At 47.9% G+C, this 23,213-nt stretch overlaps 3 non-coding genes across 3 annotated transcripts; all 3 read left to right on the top strand.

Annotated features, from left to right (window-relative positions):
• Nucleotides 1-318: 318 nt before the first annotated feature.
• On the top strand, nucleotides 319-390 carry TRNAQ-CUG (transfer RNA glutamine (anticodon CUG)). Its single transcript has one exon. It is a non-coding gene; the product is annotated as a tRNA-Gln (tRNA).
• A 16,253-nt stretch (nucleotides 391-16,643) lies between these two features.
• On the top strand, nucleotides 16,644-16,715 carry TRNAQ-CUG (transfer RNA glutamine (anticodon CUG)). The gene has a single exon. It is a non-coding gene; the product is annotated as a tRNA-Gln (tRNA).
• A 2,788-nt stretch (nucleotides 16,716-19,503) lies between these two features.
• Nucleotides 19,504-19,575, top strand: TRNAM-CAU (transfer RNA methionine (anticodon CAU)). Its single transcript has one exon. It is a non-coding gene; the product is annotated as a tRNA-Met (tRNA).
• The last annotated feature ends 3,638 nt before the right edge of the window (nucleotides 19,576-23,213 follow it).

Below are 23,213 nucleotides of genomic sequence, written 5' to 3'. Positions count from 1 at the left end.
GCACCGAACCACCGATCACTGGGCTGTGAACGTACGCTTTGAGGTACGAGTGTTGAAGATGTTAAGCAGGTTTCATCAGGCAAAAGGAAGATTCTCGGGGGATACCAGCCTGTGTGTTTTAGGAGAGGGTCTACGAGGCTTGCACAAAATGCTGTGCCACTTCCTCTTCTGTGATTGAGAAGTGGCCAGTGTCCCTGAAAGAATGCTGCTCTTGATGACTGATGGCTAGGGAGATGGAGAGACTGGCAGGCTGAGCCAGGAGCATATGTCTCAGCGAGGGTGGCTGCAGGGGAGAGACCTATCCAGCATGTGCCTAGAGGTCCCATGGTGTAATGGTGAGCACTCTGGACTCTGAATCCAGCGATCTGAGTTCAAATCTCAGTGGGACCTTGTGCAAGGTTTTGGCTGCCTCAGGGCTTTCTCAGCATGCTTGCACCTTGACAGCCTTGCTTTTGCTGTTGGGTCAATTGTGTCAACGCACTCTGATCTGGATCATTGGCCCCTGCACCCTCGGTGCTTCCTTGCACTTGTTGGCTGTTCCTGCATGGGGGCATCCAGCAGTTTCTCACCAAATAACTCAGCACCTGAGGTGGAGGTCACGAAGTCCAAGTCCAGGCCAAGCAGGGGATATTTTTCCTGGCCTTGTCTGGTTCTATGCTGGGCATCTTCAAAGATGGAGAATCTAAAACTCCCTGAGCAACCTTCTCCCATCTTTGCTCTTCAGTGCCTCTGGCAGTAGCCAGAGTTCCAACTCTGTCCACAGCTTCTTGCTCTCTCAGCTTCTCTGAGGCTTTTCTGTTTCTCTTTGCCAACTTGTTTAATTTTGATCCTCGATCAATGCAGGGAGTTCCAGCAAAATAGGGCAGTAGTCCACGCTTGGCTGTCAGGAGAGACAGCAGATCTCTCCTTCCACAGCAGGTAGTTAAGTGAGGGAGGAGGAGAACAAACCAGCACGACTCTCCAGATATGCTGCACACAGTCTTTAATCAGAAGGAGCAAATGCAGGGGCACAGAACAGAGACCAAGAAAGACGTCTGCAGGGTTCGGGGAGGCACAGAGAATGGCCCGTTTCCAAAGGACAAGGTCCACAGAAAGGGCTTCACTCTTCCCATTCTGCTCCAGCTGGTGGTATTCCCAGGCCACCAAGAGCAGGCCCTGACTCCAGAACCCTCCCCACATCAGTAGGAGGTTCAGCAAAGCAGAAGAGAAGGAGCCCTTTCTCTCAGGGGCTCAGAGCAAAGCAAAGCCAGGGAAGGTAGAGCAAGGCCTTTCCTGCAGGGAGGAGCAGCGGGCACAGGACCCTCCTGCCAGGTGGGAAGAGGACACCCAGCCCAGCTGGAAGCCGTGGCCCTGCTGCTCCTGCTCATACAGGGAGCATGATGTCTCACTCCGGGCTCCCAAGAATGGGATGGAACCCCCAGCTTCAGCAGTTCAAGCTAGCGGGGAGGAGGCAGACACAGGCCTGACCCCCCCAGACCAAGGGAGCCCCCAGAAGAGATGGGAACCCCGCCAGTGCTGAGAGAGTCCCAACAGCAGCTGACAGAGAGGATCCCACGGCTGTGCTCTGCGGGAAAGAGGTGAGGATGGGGCCCGGCAGGGTCACCACCACCGGGGAGGCCTCAATGAACACCGTTGAGTCAGCACAGCGGGCGAAACAGGGCTCACTGCAGCTGCTTGCAAGTGGCGTTGGGCCAGAGGTGCCGCAGGGGCGTGGGGGACATGGTCTGAAGCAAGACATCTCTTGGTGAGCGAGGCAAAGCTGAAACACAGAGCAGGCAGGGAGCACAAACCTCAATATTAGCGTGTCCTCGTCTTCTTCAGCTCTCTCTGTGCGCAGATCTTGTTTTAAATACACGCAGTGACTCTGCAACATCCAGAGTCCTCCCTGGCCCAGCAGCTTGCCTGGAAATGGGAGGCTGGCCCCTTTTGTAATAGGTCCCATTTCACTGGGGTTAAAGCCCCTGTGGAGTGGCTGAGCACAGCCCATCTCCAGAGCAAACAGTACTGCATTGAAGAGAGCATTGCATGCACTTGGCCATTTGGTTAGAGACAATCTGATGGACATGCAACTTCTGGTGGGCAGACATCCCTGCATCTGAGCCCCCCTGATCCTTTCTGCTTGGAAAACCCTCCTCTTCCCAGCTCCCCCCAGCCACCTCCATGAGAAGGACAGGGGTCTCAAGGCTTGACTGTTTCCCTTGCAGGACCAAGCAGAGGCAGCCCCATATCAGCCTGAGCAGCCACCAGCACAGCACTTCAGCCCACAGAGAGAGACAGAGCAGACTCAGGCTTACCTTGTTCTTAGAGGAAAGGGAAGCAAGAGAGGAAGATGCAGAGCCTGGAGTAGAGCAGGCTTTTATGCTGTGCTCCAGAGCCCTGGGGGGAACCAACATTCCTTGCTCATGAAGCATCTGAACACCTAGTAGCTGCTGCTTGCCAAGGCCCCGCTGGCGATGAAGCCCTTGCCTCTTTCATCTGATTTACCGTGCTCCCGCTTTCTGTCACTGAATATCAGAACTACTCATCTGTGCCCCACCTTCTAGAACACTGATCAACTCAGATGTCTCAGGCATGTGCAGAGGGATATTTAGAGCGTGTTTCCATCCTTTGCCTTATTAGTGGTGAGCGCGGCTATCAGTCACGGTCAAATTCAGTTATGAGGTCACCTCAAGTGCTTTCCTATCAGGCAGTACGGGTAACATTGGAGAGACATGCTCCTCACGGGTCATTGTAGGGACACAGAGAGGAGACTCTGAGTAAGTTCAATCAGAAGGTCAAGACTGCACAAACCCATCCGTGAGGTGAAACTCAGCTCTGCGGGGATGTGGCAAATCTCAACAGCAAGGAAGGACCATTGTGCGCCATAAGGAACATTTCTGCGGGAAGGAGTGATGGCCATGAGCACCTTGCGTATGCTCATCAGCCTCTACCACGGCCTAGTTTTGTGATGAAAGAGTCACCCGCGATCTTCCCTGATTGAGACCCACACCCAAATTGACCTGTTTTGCTCAGCAAGGGCATCTCAGAGACCAGAAGCCTGGATGGCCTGCTTTTGAGGAGAGGTGCGGGGCAGGGGCCCAGAAGGTCGTAGACCATTTTTCTGGGTCAGGAATGGGGTGGCCAATTCCATGCATTTCAAATTACAAAGGGACATTGGATCAGTGTCCCCGTGCAGCTGCTGGGAGTCCTTGTGATGTGGAAGAGTTGGGAAAACCCCTGAATTGCAGGCCAACATGAGCCACGCTGCTTTGGACTTCGGTGGAGACGATGCCCTGGTCTCAGGTGTGTCAGGGACACCAGAGCTCACAGCTTCAGGTGCCGGTTTCATCAAAGAGTCAAACAGGTGAATGAGCGTGTGTGTCTCTTTCAGGAAGGATGCGGCATCTCTTTGATCACCCTCCTACGTGCTGATTTCCTTGTTTTCAGCAGGTTCCCCACTTCCCAAGTTGAGCCCAGGCCCCTGGTTGGAAGATGCCTTAGGGCATGGTTTAGTCATCAAGGGACATAACTGTGGAGATCCCATGGAGAAGATGCTTGAAAGAGAGCTGCCTGACACACTGGTCTGCTGTCATTTTCAATCTCCCTTTGTTACCTGAGCTTGTGGGCAGTAAAAACTGTCTGTGGCAAAGCCTTAGGAAGCATCGCCTCTTCTTAGGTCCTGATCCCAACAAGGTACTTCAATCACCAAGATGTCTGCTGACAAAGCAACACAGCCAACCAAAAGCAGTCTAGGAAACTACTGGAGTCTGTCGTGGAAGACTTCCTAGTAGAGGTGATGGAGAATTCGACCAGAGGAGAGATACTGCTAGACCTGCTCCTTTCTAGTGCAGAAGAACTTACCAAAAAGGTCAAGTCAGGAGGTAGCCTGGTCAGCAGCAATCATTTCTTGGTAGAATTCTTAGCCTTGAGAGGTGTAGGGTAGGTAAAAAGTAGAGTCAGGACCCTACACTGTAGAAAGGCAAGCTACTGGCTGTTTAAGGCGCTACCGTGTGTGATCCCTTGGAAAATGGCCTCAGAGATAAGGGATGCTGAGACCTGGGGCATACTGAAAGACATTCTTCTGGAGGCTCTAGTACCTGCTCAAGGAGGGTGCCCTTTGCAGGCAGGAATGATGGCCACGAGAACAATGCTTACAGCTTATCAGTATCAGCCACAGCCTGTTTTTTTCCACCCACAAGCCCATATAACAAAGGGAGATTGAAAACCAGAGATACCAGACCAGTTTGCTAAACAGGTCTCTTTCAAGTAACTTTTCCTTGGGATCTTCATACTTATGTCCTTTGATGACTTAACCAGCCCCTAAGGCTTCTTCCATCAAGAGATCTGGGCTCACATTGGGATGTCAAGAACTCGTGGGAAGGAAGGAAATCTACGCATAGAAGCATGATCAAAGAGATGCTGCATCCTTCCCTGAAAGAGACCCATTGACCTGTTTTGCTCAGCAACTTCTTGCTAGAGGCCATTGACCTGTATGGCCTGCTTTTGAGGAGAGGCTCAGGGCAGGGAGCCAGAACCTCACCTCTCTTTTCCTGACTCAGAGATGGGGTGGCCCATTCCATACATTTCAGTCTTCAGTGGGACATTGGATCAGTCTCCAGAGCATCTGGGAGTCATCATGATGTGAAAGAATTGGGGAAACCCCTGAACTCCAGGCAAATATGAGCTACTGTGCTGTGGACTTGAGTGAACATGCTGCCCTGGACTCAGGAATGCCAGGAATGCCAGAACTCAGAGGCTCATTCCTCCCAAAGAGCCTTTTTAATGCAACTAGATGGAAAACCTCATAACCACGTTTTCCTGGGACAGTGTGAATGTGATTCCAGCTTGCTTAGATGCTGCCCTTATTACATCAGTGCTATGCCTTATAGCTTTCACAGTGGGCACTGTGTTGTCTACATATGGCAAGGTTTTAATAGTGGAGGGGAGCTCTGTGCCGTGCTCTGCCTTCTGCTGCTGCACACCTTTGTACTAGAAGCAATATCAATAATGACTGATTTGCCCTTGGAATATGGGCATGTTTCTGAACTGTTTATTCCTCTTTTGCTAGGTTTTTAAATTTTGTGTATGATGACCATGATTAGAAACATCCTGACCACTGTTCTGGCTTTGGTTTAATTTGATTCACTAGAATTCTGAAATTACTCCTTAGACACTTCTTTTGTCCACCATCTTGCCCAAGGCCATAGTTTCATGGATCCTTGCAGAAATAACCATTTCTGTTGATAGCTGCACTTTGCAATTTTTCTGGTCTTGTGTTCTGACAGCTGCGAAGTAATGCATCAATGCCTAATAACCATGACTTAACTCTAAATAAAACTCTCCACTTTACAACACTTACCAAAGGTATGATTTGGCTTTGCTGAGAGGGAGCACTGGAATGTCTAGATTACTTTTTAGTATAATGGTAACAATGACATCTGTTGACCCAATGGATGTAGCTTTCTGTCCTGGGTTTTGCAGTAGCAGTCATTTTTCTCCTTCTTGGTAGCTGGTGCAGTGCTGTGTTTTGACTTTCGGCCTGGGAACAGAGTTGATAACAATGATGTTTTGATTTGGCCAAGGACTTTGTGAGTCTCATGCACTACCAGGGAGGAGGGGAAGCAGGGAGGAAGCAGAGACAGGAAACCTGGCCCAAACTGACCAAAGAGGTATTCCATACCACAGCACATCATGCCCAGGATGTAACTGGGAGTTACCTGGAAGGACATGGGGTCTTATGGGTCAGACTCATTTTTCAGCGGGTGGTATCGTATTCTCTTCCCTTGTTATTTTCTGTTATCATTGTTGTCGTTGGAGGTAGTGGAGGTGTTTTGTGTTGTACGTTGGTTGCTGAACTGTTCTTGTCTCAACCCGTGGGAGTTGCATTCTTTTGATTCTCCTCCCCATCCCGCTGGGAGCAGGGAAGGGGGGAGCCCCTCGGGGGGTACACGGGCCTCAACTGTTTCCAGCCCGGCACCACTCACTGGGAGTGAGTGCACAAGCTGTCTGGCTGGGTTTAAACCACGACACTTTCTCTAGTAACTTTATCCCTCTGATCTATCTTTCTTGCAGTGGCTCCAGCCTGGTGAAACCACTTGACTAGGTCACTATACATAATATCAGTTGTTTCCAGCAGAGCTGTTCAACTCTTCATTAGTTTCATCTATAGTCACTGGGAATGAACATCTCCAAAAGTGAAGACATTGCATATGAAGACTGTGTTAAGAAAAGATGAATAGAGTGAACTTTAAGGAGAGCTGTCCTCCTGGTTTACTGAAGGCAAGACTACTGCTTTTGCCCATTTCCCAGATGCAGCCAGAGGTGAGGCTAAGCCCATATTTCCAGAATAGGCGCGCATACACAGCACTCATGCAGCCTTTCATACAGATCAACACAGGCACCATCCAGGACCCATGCCCAGACCCTGGACCATCTCTTACTGGGGCTCTGTCCAGATGCTGGTCTTCTCCTACCCATAGGCTAGTCCAGCCTGAAGCTCACCAGCAAATCACATACCCAGTGCATACACAGAACACCAATATAGAAGAGGGTTAGGAACAGAGTTCAATGAGTCACATTTTGGAGATCAGGCACAAGTTTTGGCCAGAGAAGGTTACTGACCAGCAGCATGTTTATACCTGACCTGTCTCGTTATGTTCCCATCCTTTTCTGTTTGCCAGGCTTGCTGCACCCTGCCTCACCGCTCTTTTTCTGTCCCTGTCTCCATCCAAAATGAACCCAACTTTCCCCTAAAAATACTCCTTCTTTGTCCTAATTCTGTTATACCTATACCCAAGTTTTGTATTTCTTACTACAACTATTACACAGATCACCTCAGATTTACATGGCATCATTTGGTGTGGTTACAAGTCAGCCTACTCCATACCCTGAAAGGTCCTCAAACTCCCATCTCTTACCTGTGAAGTCTGGCCACTTCTCACACCACACCTCCTTAATCACCTGTGAACCTCAGCCACCCCTCACACAGCTCACTAGCTTTTGGTAACCACTGTGTCCAGCAGTGTCTCATGTCTTGCCTAGAATTTTCCCATGCCCTGTGCAGTTGGTTGAACCTCAGACCAGGGAGGGCCTGGACATTGGTCTTGCATACCAGAACAGATAGATCAGTGTCCAAAGGTGAACAATTACTTTCCAGAGGTGCTGTCTGTAACAGGGATATAGATAATAGGTTTGAACCTTGGGTGAAGGCAAGGTTTGGCTCTTTTCACCAAAATAGTCTTCCAGAAGTGTTTAGTCTCCTCTTTGTTTTCTAATACCTGCACTCAGCCCCATCCTATAACCTCAGCAACACAGTATGTACATGGCTATGGTTAGTTGCTGTCACTCATCCTGAAGCAAAATGTTTTAGCTTGTTCATAGACACTTAATGTCTTAAAATTAGTACTTTATTTTAAAAACATGTATTGATGTATTGCGAAAGAAAATGTTTGGAAATAAAAAAAAAAATATAAACCTGGCAAACATCAACATTTTTCCTGAATTTTAATCCATTAATTAAGTTGCTCAAAATGCTTTTGTAAAATTGAAATCTGGCAAATATTCCCAATATTTCTATAATTATTCATTTGTTGAAAGAAAAAAGTCTGTGTGTGCAAGACACTTGCATTCTTCGTAACTTGGTTAGCTCAGTACCCACTAAATTTTGTTCTGCCTTTTTCTTCATTTATACAAATACTTATTTGCCTCCTTGTCTAACTATCAAATATTTTTTTACACAAGCTTAATTTGTCCTACCTAGTATTTGTCTGTTTAATTCTTGGACATGAGCCATCACTGCCACCTTTGATCTTATCTTACGGTGCTCATGTAGTGGTTTGTTTGTCTTTTCATCATACAGAATCATAGAATCATAGAATAGTTAGGGTTGGAAAGGACCTCAAGATCATCAAGCTCCAACCCCCCTGCCATGGGCAGGGACACCTCACTCTAAACCATATTACCTAAGGCCTCATCCAACCTGGCCTTGAACACTACCAGGGATGAAGCATTCACAACCTCCCTGGGCAGCCCATTCTAGTGCCTCACCACCCTAACAGGAAAGAATTTCCTCTTTATATCCAATCTAAACTTCCCCTGTTTAAGTTTGAACCCATTACCCCTTGTTCTATCACTACAGTCCCTAATGAAGAGTCCCTCCCCAGCATCCCTGTAGGCCCCCTTCAGATACTGGAAGGCTGCTATGAGGTCTCCATGCAGCCTTCTCTTCTCCAGGCTGAACAGCCCCAACTTTCTCAGCCGATCTTCATACGGGAGGTAGTCCAGACCCGTGATCATCCTCGTGGCCCTCCTCTGAACTTGTTCCAACAGTTCCATGTCCTTTTTATGTTGAAGACACCAGAACTGTACACAATACTCCAGGTGAGGTCTCACGAGAGCAGAATAAAGGGTCAGGATCACCTCCTTCGACCTGCTGGTCACGCTCCTTTTGACGCAGCCCAGGATACGGTTGGCTTTCTGGGCTGCAAGTGCACACTGAAGCCGGCTCATGTTCCTTTTCTCATCAACCAGCACCCCGAAGTCCTTCTCCTTGGGCTGCTCTGAATCTCTTCTCTGCCCAGCCTGTAGCTGTGCCTGGGATTGCTCCAACCCAGGTACAGGACCTTGCACTTGACATGGTTAAACTTCATGAGGTTGGCATTAGCCCACCTCACAGGTGTGTCGAGGTCCCTCTGGATGGCATTCCTTCCCTCCAGCGGATCAACTGAACCACACAGTTTGGTGTCATCGGCAAACTTGCTGAGGGCGCACTCAGTCCCACTGTCCATGTCAGCAACGAAGATGTTAAACAAGACCAGTCCCAACACCGATCCCTGAGGGACACCTCGTTACTGGTCTCCAGCTGGACATTGAGCCATTGACCACAACTCTTTGTGCGCATCCCTCCAGCCAGTTCTTTATCCACCGAGTGGTCCATTCATCAAATTGATGTCTCTCCAATTTAGAGACGAGGATGTCGTGTGGGACAGTGTCAAATGCTTTGCACAAGTCCAGGTAGATGACATCAACTGCTTTACCGCTGTCCATCAGTTCTGTAGCCCCATCAGGGAAGGCCACCAAATTGGTCAGGCAGGATTTCACCTTAGTGAAGCCATGCTGGCTGTCACCAAGCACCTTGTTGTTTTTCATGTGCCTTAGCATGCCTTCCAGGAGAGTCTGTTCAAAGATTTTGCCAGGCACAGAGGTGAGACTGACTGGTCTGTAATTGCCCTGGTCATCCATTTTCCCCTTCTTGAAAATGGGGGTTATATTTCCCTTTTTCCAGTCGTCAGGAACTTCACCTGACTGCCATGATTTTTCAAATATGATGGCCAGCGGCTTAGCAACTTCATTTGCCAGCTCCTTCAGGACCCGCAGATGGATTTCATCAGGACCCATGGACTTGTGCACGTTCAGATTTTTAAGATGGTCTCGAACCAATTCCTCTCCTACAGTGGGCCCAAGGTCTTCATTCTCACAGTCCCTGCGTCTGCCTTCCAAGACTTGGGTGGTGCGGTCAGAGCCTTTGCTAGAGAAGACCGAGGCAAAGAAGTCATTCAGAACCTCAGCCTTCTCCAAATCCTGTGTAGCTAGTTCACCCGAGAGCTTCCTGAGGGGGCCTACGTTCTCCCTAATCTGTTTTTTATTTGCTATGTACCTGTAGAATCCCTTCCTGTTATCCTTAATATCCCTTGCCAAGTTTAATTCTAACTGGGCCTTAGCTTTCCTAACCTGGTCCCTAGCTTCCCGGACAATAACCCTGTACTCTTCCCAGGCCGCCTGTCCTTGCTTCCACTTTCTATAAAACTCCTCTTTAATTTAAATTTTCCTCAGGAGCTCCTTATCCATCCAAGGAGGTCTCCTGGCCCTCCTGCTGCACTTCCTTCTAGTTGGGATGCAACACTCCTGAGCTTGTAGCAGGTGATCCTTGAAGACCAACCAAGAGTCCTGAGCCCCCCTGCCCTCTAGGGCTATATCCCATGGAACCTTACTAAGCAGGTTCCTGAAGAGGCCAAAGTCTGCTCTTTTGAAGTCTAGGGCAGTGAGCTTGCTGCATGCTCTTCTCACTGCCCTAAGGATCTCAAATTCGACCATCTCGTGGTTGCTGCATCCAAGGCTGCCCTGCAGTGCCACATTTCCAACGAGCCCTTCCTTCCCTGTTGGTGAGCACAAGGCACTTCTCCTTGTTCGTTCCTCTATTACTTGCAGAAGGAAGTTGTCTTCCACACAATCGAGGAACCTCCTGGATTGCTTGTGCCGGGCTGTACCATCATTCCAACAGATGTCAGGGTGGTTGAAGTCACCCATGAGAACGAGGGCCTGTGAGCGTGAGGCTGTTCCTATTTGTCTGTAGAGTGCTTCATCCACAGATTCCTCTTGATCAGGTGGTCTATAACAGATCCCCACAGTAATTTCTCCCATCACTGTTTTCCCTTTAGCCCCAATCCACAAACTCTCTGTTAACTGCTCACCTGTCCCCAGACAGTTCCATACTCTCCAGCCTATCCCTAACATAAAGGGCAACTCCCCCTCCCCGCCTGCCAGGCCTGTCTTTTCTGAAGAGCCTGTAACCTTCCATTCCAACACTCCAGTCATAGGAGCCATCCCACCATGTTTCTGTAATGCCTATTACATCATACTCCCGTAGACAAGCACACATCTCTAATTCCTCTTGTTTGTTCCCCGTGCTACAGGCATTTGTATAGAGGCATCTGAGCCGAGCTCCAAATGAAGCTGGCTCATTGGCTGGGGCAGCCAGAATATCTCTGCATTGCTCCGAGTATTTATTATAGGTGCTGGCAATAGGTCTGCCTGAGAGCAGGTGGGTATGACGGCGTCAAGAAACAGCTGTCAGATAGTCACAGAGCAGAATGAAAACACCTTAGCTCTGGTGTTTAATAAGAAAATTGCAGCTGCAAGAAAATGGAGGGGGCATGCTGTATCGCCTTTGCCAGACGGGGTAAGGGGCTGCCCTGTGTGGGACACAACCAGTTCCAGCTACACAGTGAGCCCACCACAACACATTGCAGAGTCATTAGCAAAGTCTATTCTATCTCTGTGAAAACATATTCCAGAAAGGGCAGAAAACACTAGGCAAAGAGGGCTGGATGGAGCAAAAAGAGTGGGAAAGAGCAGAGGTTTCCTGGGTTTAGCTGTAACAGTTCTTTTTCTCCTTCCTAGTATTTGGTACAGTGCTGTTTTCAACTTCAGTCTGAGAACAATGCTGATAACAGACCAATGTTTTTAGCTGTTGCTAAGTAATGTTTACTCCCATCAAGGACTTTTCAGTCCCATGCTCTGCCAGTGAGCAGGGGCGTGGGAAGCTGGGAGGAAACAGAGACAGAACACCTGATCCAAAGTAGCCAGATGGTTATTCCGTACCACAGCATGTCATGCCCAGTATATAAACCGGGGGAAACTACCCAGAAGACCCAGATCTCTGCTCGCGTCAGGCTGGATATTAGTCAGTGCAATTGTGAGCAATTGTATTGGGCATCACTGGTGTTTACTGTTTTCTTTTCCTTTTGCCCTTTTAGTTTCATATTCTCTCCCCTTGTTATTTCCCTTATCATTATTATTATTGATGGTTGGAGTAGTAGTTTTGTATTATACCTTAGTTACTGGACTGTTCCTATCTGAACCCATGGGGGTTACATTCTTTCTGTTCTCCTCCGCATCCCTCTGGGAGTGGAGGGAAAGAAGGGGGAAGAGTGAGCGAGCAGCTGCGTGGTTCTGTGTTACTAGTTGGGCTTAAACTATGACAAGAGGGAAGATGAAATGCAATTTGGTAGCTGAATAAATGTGGTGTGAAGAAGCAAACCTGATCCTGGGACGCAGGGGAGGAAAGGCTCTGTTTTATGTTTGTCTTTTTGTTTTTCAGTATGTGAAACTCTCTTAATTAGCAAAATCTTCTTTTTTCTCCTCGTCAAAGTCAAGCCTGATTTGCCCACAATGGCTTTTGGTAAGCCATGCCCTTTGAAAGGAAAGGAGTGAATGGAAACAAGTCTACATTTGCAGTGGCAGCTGAAAGCCCTTCTTGCCCACCTCGCCCTCCCAGGTGCCTCTGTACAACATGTATGAGGCTCTGGATGTGGAAGGCCAGTCAATAGATGAGGAAGATGAAGATCTGCCTGTAGCTGAAGTAGAGTCAGAAAAGCATACCCACCAATTTTCCAACCACCTCCACAGGGAAAAAAAGTTTGGGTTGTAGATATAGGTAACTCTTCAGAGAGGAGCAGAGGACCCAATATACCAGGCAGACTCTCCTTATAAGGAAGACTGATGACTCCCTGGGGCCCAGGTTAAGGACATTTCAAGGAAACTTCCTAGCCTGGTACAGCCGTGGGACTCATTACTGGTCTTCCATGTGGGTGATGAACCTGCAACCCATAGTCCAAGGACAATCAAAAGAGACTTCAGGGCCTTGGGATGGCTAGTAAGGGGATACAGGGTACAGGTTGTTTTCTCCTTTCTCCTTCCAGTTGTGGGCAGCAACATTTGAAGAAATAGACAGACCCAGTCCATTAACACATGGCTCTGTGGCTGGTGTCGCTGATACAGTTTTGGGTTTTTTTTGGTAATGGGATGACCTATATGGCACCAGGTTTTCTGGCTTTGAATGGGATTCACCTTTCTCAAAGGGGGAAGAGAGCCTTTACTCGTGAGCTTTCAGGGCTCATTGACAGAGCTTTAAGGTAGATATGATGTGGGAAGGGGACAATATGAAGCTCACCTGTGACAAGCTGTGGGACAAGACGCCAGAATGCTAGTGGTGACACTCAGTCAGTGGCTGTGAGAAATGTTGGTCATACTGAAGCACACAAGGCCAGGTTGGACAGAGCCTTGGGTGAGGTGTCCCTGCCTGTGCCAGGGGGGTTGGAACTAGATGATCTTAAGGTCCTCTCCAACCCTAGCTATTCTATGAGGAAGGGGCATCTGAGGTAGTAGGAACCAACAGAGAAACACCAGTGAAACACTTAAAAGGAATTCAGAGGTGTTCTTTTAAAAAGGTGATGAGACCAACAGCCCAGATGAAGTGCCTCTACACCAGTGCATGCAGCATGGGCAATAAACAGGAGTTGGAAGCCATCGTGAAGCTCTAAAGCTATGACCTGGTGGCCATTATTGAAACTTGGTGGGATGGATTCCATGACTGCAGTGTGGCAATTGATGCCTAGAGGCCATTCAGGAGGGATAGGCAAGGGAGGAAGGAAGTGTGGAGGGGTTGCCCTCTACATTAGGAAATGGTCAAAGGTTGAAGAGTTGTCTCTGACAATAGCTACAAGCAGGTTGAAAGTTTATGGGTAAGAATCAGAGTCTGAAGCAACACAGGAAACCTTGTTGGCATCTACTACAGGCCACCAAATCAGGGGGGAGATTGTTGATGAAGGCTTCTTACTCCAGCTAATGGTAGCACCATGGACATGGTGCCCCTTATGTATGCTGGGGAAGGTATGCCCTGGTTAGATGTACTTCATCATTCATCAGTCCTGGCAAAAACAGTCATCCCCAGCAAAAACCAGAAGCAGCACAAGGCTGATTTTAGCTCAGGAATAGGTAATGAGTAGAGTCCTGCAAAACAGATTGCTTACAGGCATGCACCATGGCCTGATGCCATATGGCAGATGCTCATATTAGATCAAGTTACATAGACCAAGAAACCTGTGCTAGAAATGATCCACACAGTATACATTAAGATAGATAATATTACCCTAGCATTGCAGCCTTTTTACTCACTGATTGCTGAACTAATACTAGACAAGTATACAATGCATGGACTTACCCAGTGCCTGAGAAGAAACCCGATATGGTTTCTGTGTCTTTTTAATGCAACTAAAGGGCACGCCATGCAACCCCATGTTGATACTGGGGAGTGTGAATATGACTCTGACTGGGACAGACTCCGACAGTGTTACCTTAGTGCTATGCCCTACGGCATCCCCAATCTCTATATATGGCAAACTTTTGTTTAGTGGGTACTGCAGTGGAGCCTCTGTCAGATGAGGTAAGGAGCTGCCCCATATATCCTGTGGGGGACAGCCAGTTTCAGCTACACAGTTGTCACTGAGTTAGTGTTTGCCTTAGGACAAGATGTATTAGCAAGACTTTCCTGTTTAGTCATGAGATTCAGAAAGGACTTGCTTTCCAGCTTATCCTCAGATATTAGAGGGGCTGAGTGTGGCTGGATCCAATCCTAGTCTCAGACTTGGTCAACAGTTTATGTCTAAAGTATTGTGCACCTTCTTGTCCAAATTTTGCCCTCATGCCAACACTGTCACATTACAAGGGAGGTTTCCTTGAACCCTTTATATTTGACCATCCTGCCAGTGTTCCAGGAAGGACGAGACCCCTTTGCCTGACTAGCCTACCTGCGTACTGTTACGGGGTCTCTACTGAACAGCCCACCAAACTGGAGGGCAATTCGTATAACCTATTTAGGGACCTGTACTGAGAGCATCGCTGAGTCAAATCTCTTATTTCAAATATTCAGGTCTCCAGGGACTTACACCAAACTGACTTCAGCCAAAGTCTTGAATTATACGAAATAAAAGTTTGCGACAGGATAAGGTTCAGACATTGCCAGTGATAAGATACTGTCTGCAAACACAAGCTTGAAGCAATACACAACCAGACTATAATCACTATTAATAGCTGGTGTGAGCTAGTCATTTAGTGTGCACAAGTTAAATTTCTTACCCAGTGGGCATCTGTATGGATGAAAAGACAGGTTCATCCTGTTGGCTGATCCTAGAAGTTACAGTGGAGTCTTCCCTCTTTTCCCTTTCCTAATTTCACATATTTATACAATTTGACTCAGGTTAGTAACTCCCCGTTACCCTCCCACCGTATAAGGAGTGGTCAGGTAATTTACATGATGTTACGTCATTTTCAGCAAAAGAACACCCTAGTCATGTTTTGTTGACACAGGAAGCCATATGTTGACGATGTCCATGTGCTGTACTAGGCTTCAAGGATCATCTTTCCTGATTAGAGATTCATTAGCCCTGTTTCTTAATCCACCTACACAAGGGCAAAGCCTCCTCTCCGACTGTCAATACTTTGTAGTGATTGTAGTGTTGTTCCTGACCTTGCAGGAGGCCCTTGGCTCTGTCCAGGCTTCTCCACAGTAACACAAGTTTCAATTTTTCAGCTCTATGCCTATGGAGCTTGAGTGACTCTAATCATACACACTTTGTTACTGATGGGTGTAAAATATTCTCACTTTGCTTTTAAAATACAAATCTAACTTCCTTGTTTGGCAGTTTCTGTGCAGTTTATCACTACACGGTGCCTTCATGTTCCCGCTCCTGCAGGGAGTATAAGAGAGCCTGGATGCAGGGCCTTCACTTGATTACACCCCCTCATCAGTTTCGCTGAGCCTATGCCAAAGTTGCAGGGTTGCCTAGGGAGCTATTCCCAGCCCCAAGCAGGGAAGGAGGAAGCACCCTTGATGATCCAGGAACCAATGATGAGGCAGCACTGCAGGTCAAATGTTCCACTTGCCATATCCTGAGGCTCTGGAGGGAATGGTGGAAGTCATGGGAAAGGTAGGCTTTGTGCTCAGAGCTGCTTAAAAGGATGCTGGCACATACAGAACCGTAATTTGCTTGTTTGTTCCCATGCCTTGGCCTTGCAGGATGCTACCCATGTGCTGGGTATTGTGTAGTCTTGAAGTGCCTGTAGGAGCTGAAGTCTCCTGTCTTCAGCCCTTTGTGGAAGCAGGGCAAGGGTGCTCCGGGAGCCAGTGTTCCTTCTCCAGTAGTGCCAGGAGGAAGCTGGCTGAGGTGGGCTGGCTCCCCTTGCTTCCACTTTACCCTCTAACAAGCCTACTGATAGGAATACGTTTCAGGGAGTGCATGCTGCTGGTTCAAGCAGGCTCACATGGGCTGATCAGTGCTCTTTCATTTAGGGTCATAAAATATCTTGAGGACAGCCATTTCACAGCTTCTCTGGACCCATGTTGACATGCTTAGGCACCCTCAGGCTCATCATTTCTGTTTCTGTAGCCAGTCAGAAACTGCCTTTTCAGTTTCTGACCATGGGCCATCTCACTAGCCTCAAAGTCTAGCTTGTGCAACCCATAACAAGCTGCTTTGGGTCCTCCTGAGATATTTTTCCTCTACTGAACCTCATCCACTTTGTCACCTTGTTTGGCAATGTCAGAAGCTTGGCTAGAACTGCAACCAAGAGTAAGAACATCTGGTCCTTATTACTTAATATGAGCTACAAGGTGAGAAACAGGAAAGGCAATAACTTATGTTGACAGATTGACAAGCTGTTCAGCATGTGGGGTTGAAGGTATGTAGCAGCAGAGACCACAAGTGGAGGCATTGAACCACTGATTACTGGGCCATAAACATACTGTGAAGTTGTTAAGCTGGAAACATCGTAAGCAGACTTGTTAGGCAAAAGCAAGATTCTCAGAGGCTACCAGCCTGGCCACTGGAGCCCTGGAGCTGGAGCTGTGCCATTCCCTTGAAAGGCATTCCCTCGAAAGGCATTCCCTCCTCACTCACTCGTGTGAGTGGAGAGTACCCAGTGTACCAGAAGGAAAGCTTCCCTTCGTGACTGATGGCCAGGGAGACAGAGACTGGCAGGCTGAGCCAGGAGCATATGTCTCAGCGAGGGTGGCTGCAGGAGAAAGACCTATCCAGCATGTGCCTAGAGGTCCCATGGTGTAATGGTGAGCACTCTGGACTCTGAATCCAGCGATCTGAGTTCAAATCTCAGTGGGACCTTGTGCAAGGTTTTGGCCCCTTCGGGGGTTTCTTCAGCATGGTTACACCTTGACAGCCTTGCTTTTGCTGTTGGGTCAGTTGTGCCATGCACTCTGATTTTCCTTCTTTTCCTGTGCTCTCATCCCTGAGACTACATCAGCACCCCTTCTTCCTGCCCTGTGACTACCACACCTCTGCACCTTTCCTGAGCACTGGCCCTGCCCCATCTCAGCTCTATGGTCCTTGATGACTGCTCCAGCTCTGTCCATTTCTTCTTGGTTTCTTGAGAGCAAAAGCACAAATCATTCTCCTTATGCACCAAGAACCTGCATGGCAGTTGTGATCTGTGTTGAAGGGTTGACACCACCATGTGTCCCAGAGAGGCTGCAGGTGCTGCTGGGAGGTCAGCATCTAACCTGCATCTAACCTCAGACAAATTTGAAAAGCAAAGTGGGGTAATACCCAACCACACAACTACTGCCAGCCCTGGTTTTCTCCACAAAGTTGTTTTGTCTTTTTTCCTGGAAGCAATAGAGATGTTACCTGGGGAGTGACACCATCCCATCATGACAGGGAATTCCAGGTGCTCAGCTGAGGACAAAGTGCTGGAGCTGCAGCTGTAGGCCCCAGGGTTGCGCCTCTCAAGGCCTCTGTAAGCCTGGCACCAGGTGCCCATCATGCTTAGTGAGGGTCCTGCTACAAATCTTGAAACATGGCATTGCCCAGAAATTCCCTGGGAGCAAGGTGTCGTTGCACAAGGCCTGTGATAAGCAGTGCAGAGAGGGTTGCAGCAGGTAGCTGTGGCTGAGTGGTGAAGGTGATGGACTAGAAATCCATTGGGGTTTCCCTGTTCAGGTTCGAATCCTGCAAGGTACAGTTAGTTCCCCTTTTGGCTCCCCTCAAAATGACCACACTGCAGCCATGGGAGGTCCACAGGTTCTTGGTTCCCAGGAGCTAGTAAAACCCCATTGCTCACAACACTTGTACTGGCTCCTTCCCACACCCCAGATTTACGGGATGAATGAGAAATCCTGCTGCCAGGATTGGCAAGGTAGTCAGGTGAGGGGAAGAGGCTCAGTTAAGTCACTGCACCAGCTCAGGCTTCCCAGAGCATTCATGGGATGATTTGCAGCATTTAAAAGAGGGCACCACCCAGACCAGCACACTTAAAACTGGGCACCACCCAGAGCAGATAATCCAGCACTGCCCTGGATCTGCCACCTCCACCCCCAGCAGTGTTGTCAGGACAGGTACCACTCAAAGCATGTAGATCAGGGATTAGGGTTTCTCTGACTCCCTGGCACCCTGTATGGTGGGAAGGGTAGCCCTCAGCTTTCAGCAAGGCCCTTTCATGGAAGGCAAGGTGCTAACTGCTATGGAACTTGCTTAGAGGAATAAACACTGACTGGACTAACAGATTGTCCCTCAGGGTCTGTCCTGGGTTCAGCTTAAACTGTGACAGTCTAAAACAACTTCATGGATGTTCTGCTGACAGACAGGGTACAGCACAAAGTGACCACACACTAGCTGTATAATATGCAGAGTTTAATAAACAAGTACACTAAAGCCAATAAGCACACTAAAGCAAGCACACTAATGTGAATTAGGTAAATATCTCTCTATATATAGTGAATAAGTACAATAAAGTGAATCAGAGATATGGGTATATAAGTAAAGTACTGAAGAAAGTTATTAATGCATAAAATCATTACTGCATAGAGAGAACAGAGATTAAGAAGAAATACATCACCAATTACCACTGAATCATCATCTAGGCCCACACTTCCAGCTGGGAAGCCCTGTTGCAGCCAATGCCAGGAGTCTCAGGTAACTGGGAAAATTCCCATGCAGTGCATCCACCTATATGGCCACAGGAGAGAAAACAAAACAACTATCTTTATGCCAGATCTGTAATTGTTTACTCATGGGACTGTGTCATTTCTCCCAATCTCACCATTGTACACACTGAGATGCCCCAGTGTGGCCAAGTATGAAGGTCATAGAACAGCTGCACGCCTCTGTTTTCATGACTGTTTCTGACAAACAGTCACAATGAACATAAACATATATACTCTGCCAAATACACTGTGGCAAACAACATCCTTTGCCATGGTTCTCAGTCATGAGAGGGAATCAACTCCTAGCTAGGCTCCCAACCATTACAATGGAACAAGCACATAGTGATTTTCTGAGCAATAGTAACTGACTAGCCCATCCCTTAACATGAGTCATTTTGTTGGTCAGCACAATGGTATTGTAAACGTATAAACTCTGCTTTCATCTATTTCGGGGTTCTCCATGCATTAGGCTGCAGTACTGCTATATGCACAGATAAATCAGGAGAATTATTTCCCTTGCTAAACATCCTTGTCTACCTCTGCAGCTAGGAGGGAACTGAAATTAATGCTGGGTAGAGTCCTGATGGGTAGGCCCCTGGGAGCTGGAGTTTGAGGCAGGGTTGCAGCCCCCATGAGCTCACTGGAGAGCAGCTTCCCTCTGCCCTGCAAAGCCACAAGGCTGCCACCTTACTCCAGGGTTGCCTTCAGTGCCTGTAGAGCCAGCTTGTGTGGTAAAAGTCCCCATCCAGATTTATGGGCAGCATGGAAGCATGGAGAGAGGCAAGGAGCAAGCCCCTGAGATACCCCACTCCAGTCCCACTGTTACTGAGCTTTCCAGAGAGACGTTTTCCTACCCATGTAAAGGCACACGTAGGAGGAAAGGAAAGAGACATGAAAACAAGCACTGGTGCTGGCAGTGCCAGGGAACATCAGGCTGGGCTATGGGAGGTCTGGACACACGTTGGGGAGGGAGCAGAGTGGCGCAGCGGAAGCGTGCTGGGCCCATAACCCAGAGGTCGATGGATCGAAACCATCCTCTGCTAATTGCCTTTTTAAACCCTCACTCCAGAGGCAGCATCCCACCACCATGATGCAGTTCCCTGACGCGTTCAGCAGGTGTCCCTGTATGGCTACGCTGCTGTTTGCGTACTCAGGGCCCTGGCTCCCCCTAAGACCCTTCCCACTGCCAGCCCCTCTCAGAGGAGTTCCACGGGGCATGCTGTGCACATACGGATTACAGACAGCAATAAATCTCAAAGATGCTACAAACACCACTGGGCTGAATCTTCCATTTCCAGACACTTGCCTGCCTCCTTCTCAACCTTTTACAGGTTCTGGTTTTGCAGATGGGACCAGTGGGGTGACTGTTTTCCCCAGAAGCTGGAAAGATCCTCCTGAGGTACTCTGGCTTTGACAAGAAGGAGTGGCTTGGACATTGCACTTCTTACTTTGCAGATTAACAGGAGCCCAGCAGGTTGATATGTGGGTCAGACATTTCCGGCCCACACAGAGGGTCAGGTCATTCCCTGATCCTGCACTCCTGAGGTCTTTCTGACTGAGAGCAGCCTTGGCAAGCCAAAAAGCCACCCTCACACAGCAGAAAACTGCTATCAATCAGGTGCCCCCTCACCTTGTCTTCAGGATGAACAGGCCCAACCCCTTCAGAAGGTCCCTCATTCACAGTGCGCTTCGGTGTGCTCTGGTATAACTTTCTGCATGTCCCCTCTTGCTCTTCCTGTGTGCACAGGAATACCTCATACTTCTTGACTACAGTCCTTCTGAAAAATGCCACCAGTGCTTGTGCAGCCTGCAATGGCTTGGTGTGGGGATGGCTTTGTCCTGTCAGCAATTGATTTTGTGATTTTGTGAGCAAGAGTAACTGACTAGTCCATTCCTTAACATAAGTAATTTTACTGGTCAGCACAACTGTATTGGAAAACATATAAACTCTGCTTTCATCTATTTTGGCATTCTCCATGCATTAGGCTGGGGTACTGCTATATGCACAGCTAAACCAAGAGAATTATTTCCCTTGCTAAGCATGCCTGTCTCCCTCCGCAGAAGGGAGGGAAAGTCTTTTTCAATCTGTGGTGGTTTAAACCCAGCTGGTAAGTAACTACCAAGAATCTGCTCGCTCACCCTACTCCTTCCCCCCCCTCCCTGGGCAGGATGGGGAGGAGAATCAGAAGAATGTAAAATCTGCAGATTGAGATTAGAACAGTTAATAACTAAAATAAACTACAATATAATAATAAAAAGGACATGGAACTGTTGGAACAAATCCAGAAGAGGGCCACGAGGATGATCACGGGTCTGGACTACCTCCCGTATGAAGACAGACTGAGAAAGTTGGGGCTGTTCAGCCTGGAGAAGAGAAGGCTGTGTGGAGACCTCATAACAGCCTTTCAGTATCTGAAGGGGGCTTATAAGGATGCTGGGGAGGGACTCTTCATTAGGGACTGTAGTGGTAGGATGAGGGGTAATGGGTTAAAACTTAAAAAGAGGAAGTTTAGATTAGATATAAGGAAGAAGTTCTTTACTGTGAGGGTGGTGAGGCACTGGAATGGGTTGCCCAAGGATGTTGTGAATGCTCCATCCCTGGCAGTGTTCAAGTCCAGGTTGGACAGAGCCTTGGGTGACATGGTTTAGTGTGAGGTGTCCCTGCTCGTGGCAGGGGGGTTGGAACTTGATGATCTTAAGGTCTTTTCTAGCCCTAACTATTCTATGAATCTATGAATAATACTACTAATAATAATAATGATAAGGGAAATTACAAGGGAAGAGAATATAAAACTAAAGAGGGAAAGGAAAAAACAATAAACCAAAGTTATGCACAATACAGTTTCTCACCACTTACCAGCTGACACCCAGTCCTACCAGAGCAGCAATCGGTCCCTCCTGGCAACTCCCCCAGTTTCCATCCTGAGCATTATGTGCGGTGGGATGGAATACCCCTATGGCTAGTTGGAGTCAGGTGTCCTGTCTCTGCTCCTTCCTGGTTTCTTGTGTCCCTCCTCACTGGCCAAGCATGAGATTGAAAAGTCCTTGATAAGGGTAAGTGCTACTGAGCAACAACTAAACCATCAGAACGTTACCAGTGTTAGTCTCAGACTAAATCCAAAACAGCGCTGTATCAGCTACTAAGAAGAAAAACAACTATCCCAGCTGAAAACAGGACACCATCTGAACGACCCACACCTGCTATTTCTTCTACATTTCTGCCTTTTTTCTGTGCAGGCTTAGCAAGCCTCAGAACGTATGAATTAAGGTTGCTCTCTGTTTTGGAAGGGAAGGTTCCATTTGTCAGGATGAGCAGCTGGTGAAAGAGCATCTTGAATGTGAACATCTCAGCTAGAAGAAACTGAAAACTCCATAGATGTTCTCTTGTTGCCACCTCATGGACATTTTGGGTACTCCCATTTCAGTCAGCAGTAACTAAACAAGAAAGCCCCAAGCCAAAATAATTCTATTTGCTCCTTGCTGCACCATATGCTGGAAGGTTTCAGGGAATGCCTCTGTATCTCATAAAATACCATTTAATTGTTCAGCAAAGGAAAGCATAGCAGTGGATTGCATGGAGGGGAAGAGGAAAGGAAGGGAAGAGAAGGGAAGAGAAAGGAAGAGGGAAGAGGGAAGGAGGAGGAAAATGGATAGGGGAAGAAGGATTGGTTTAAGTGCATTTTCAAAGCATGCTAGATTAATGACATGTTTGTGTCTTTGCCCACTGACCATCCTGAACTCCCAGCCTCAGTGCCCTGAGAGTGTGTAGGTCCAGTACTGTCTGTGATACTGCTGGAGTCCAGAGGGCTTTGTGCCATCCCAAGAAACCCCAGTGCAAACAAACATCTTGGGGAGTGGGCCTCAGTTTGTTTGCCATCTGTGCCCATAGAAACAGTCTCGAAGTCCTTACAGGCAGCAATAAAGCTCCAAGAGCCTGAGCTGCTCAGAGCTCCCACCCTGGCAGGGAATTGCCTACTGAGTAGGATGATGCCTGGGGCCTGTTGTGCTTGTCTTTTCCTGGGGGTTACTGTCTTGGTTCTGGCAGAGGCTTTCCTTCCACACTGGCTCTCCTTATTCAAAGTTCCTGCTCCTCTGACACTTTCTGTCCGCTTTCTGGTGACTTGTGAAACAGAGTTTTTTAGGGTTGCAAAAAGAGTCACCGTCATGCATATTAAAAAAATGTAATTCTAATAGAAATTTATAAATGTGTGATTGAACAGAATTTGATAGGAAGGTGCACTCTATTACATACAAAAAGAGATTGTGTCAGAATTGGCAATGATTTATGCAGGATTGGGTTAAAGTGATTTATACAGAATTGAACTGAAATAATATGGATAGGAATCAAAAATACAAAGGAATAAGGGAAACCCTGCCTGAGTCACAATGTTCAGACTAGAATCCCTTGCTTCCTAAACTCCTGACAGACTCTAGGTACAGCTGGATCTAATCCTAGACTCAGACTTGGTCAATAGTTTCATGAAATTTAAAGGGAAATCTAGGTAGAGGGATTAAAGGTGAAAAGCATAAGGGAAACTCTCCCCTTAAATCACAAGGTTCAGATTGGACACTTGCTTTCTAAACTTCCTCTAAGAGAGGAGTCGTAGTATGTGAAGAGGCTGGTGGACCTGGCATTCGTTTTACCATGGGCAGTTGTCGACGCGGGAGTCACAGACAACGC

The sequence above is a fragment of the Neopsephotus bourkii genome, unplaced genomic scaffold (assembly GCF_033783945.1).
Source record: "Neopsephotus bourkii isolate Nb327-2 ecotype Australia unplaced genomic scaffold, CSIRO-AGI_Nbou_v1 NB_463, whole genome shotgun sequence".
Taxonomy (NCBI): domain Eukaryota; kingdom Metazoa; phylum Chordata; class Aves; order Psittaciformes; family Psittacidae; genus Neopsephotus; species Neopsephotus bourkii.
This window is presented reverse-complemented; position numbering and strand designations above follow the sequence as displayed.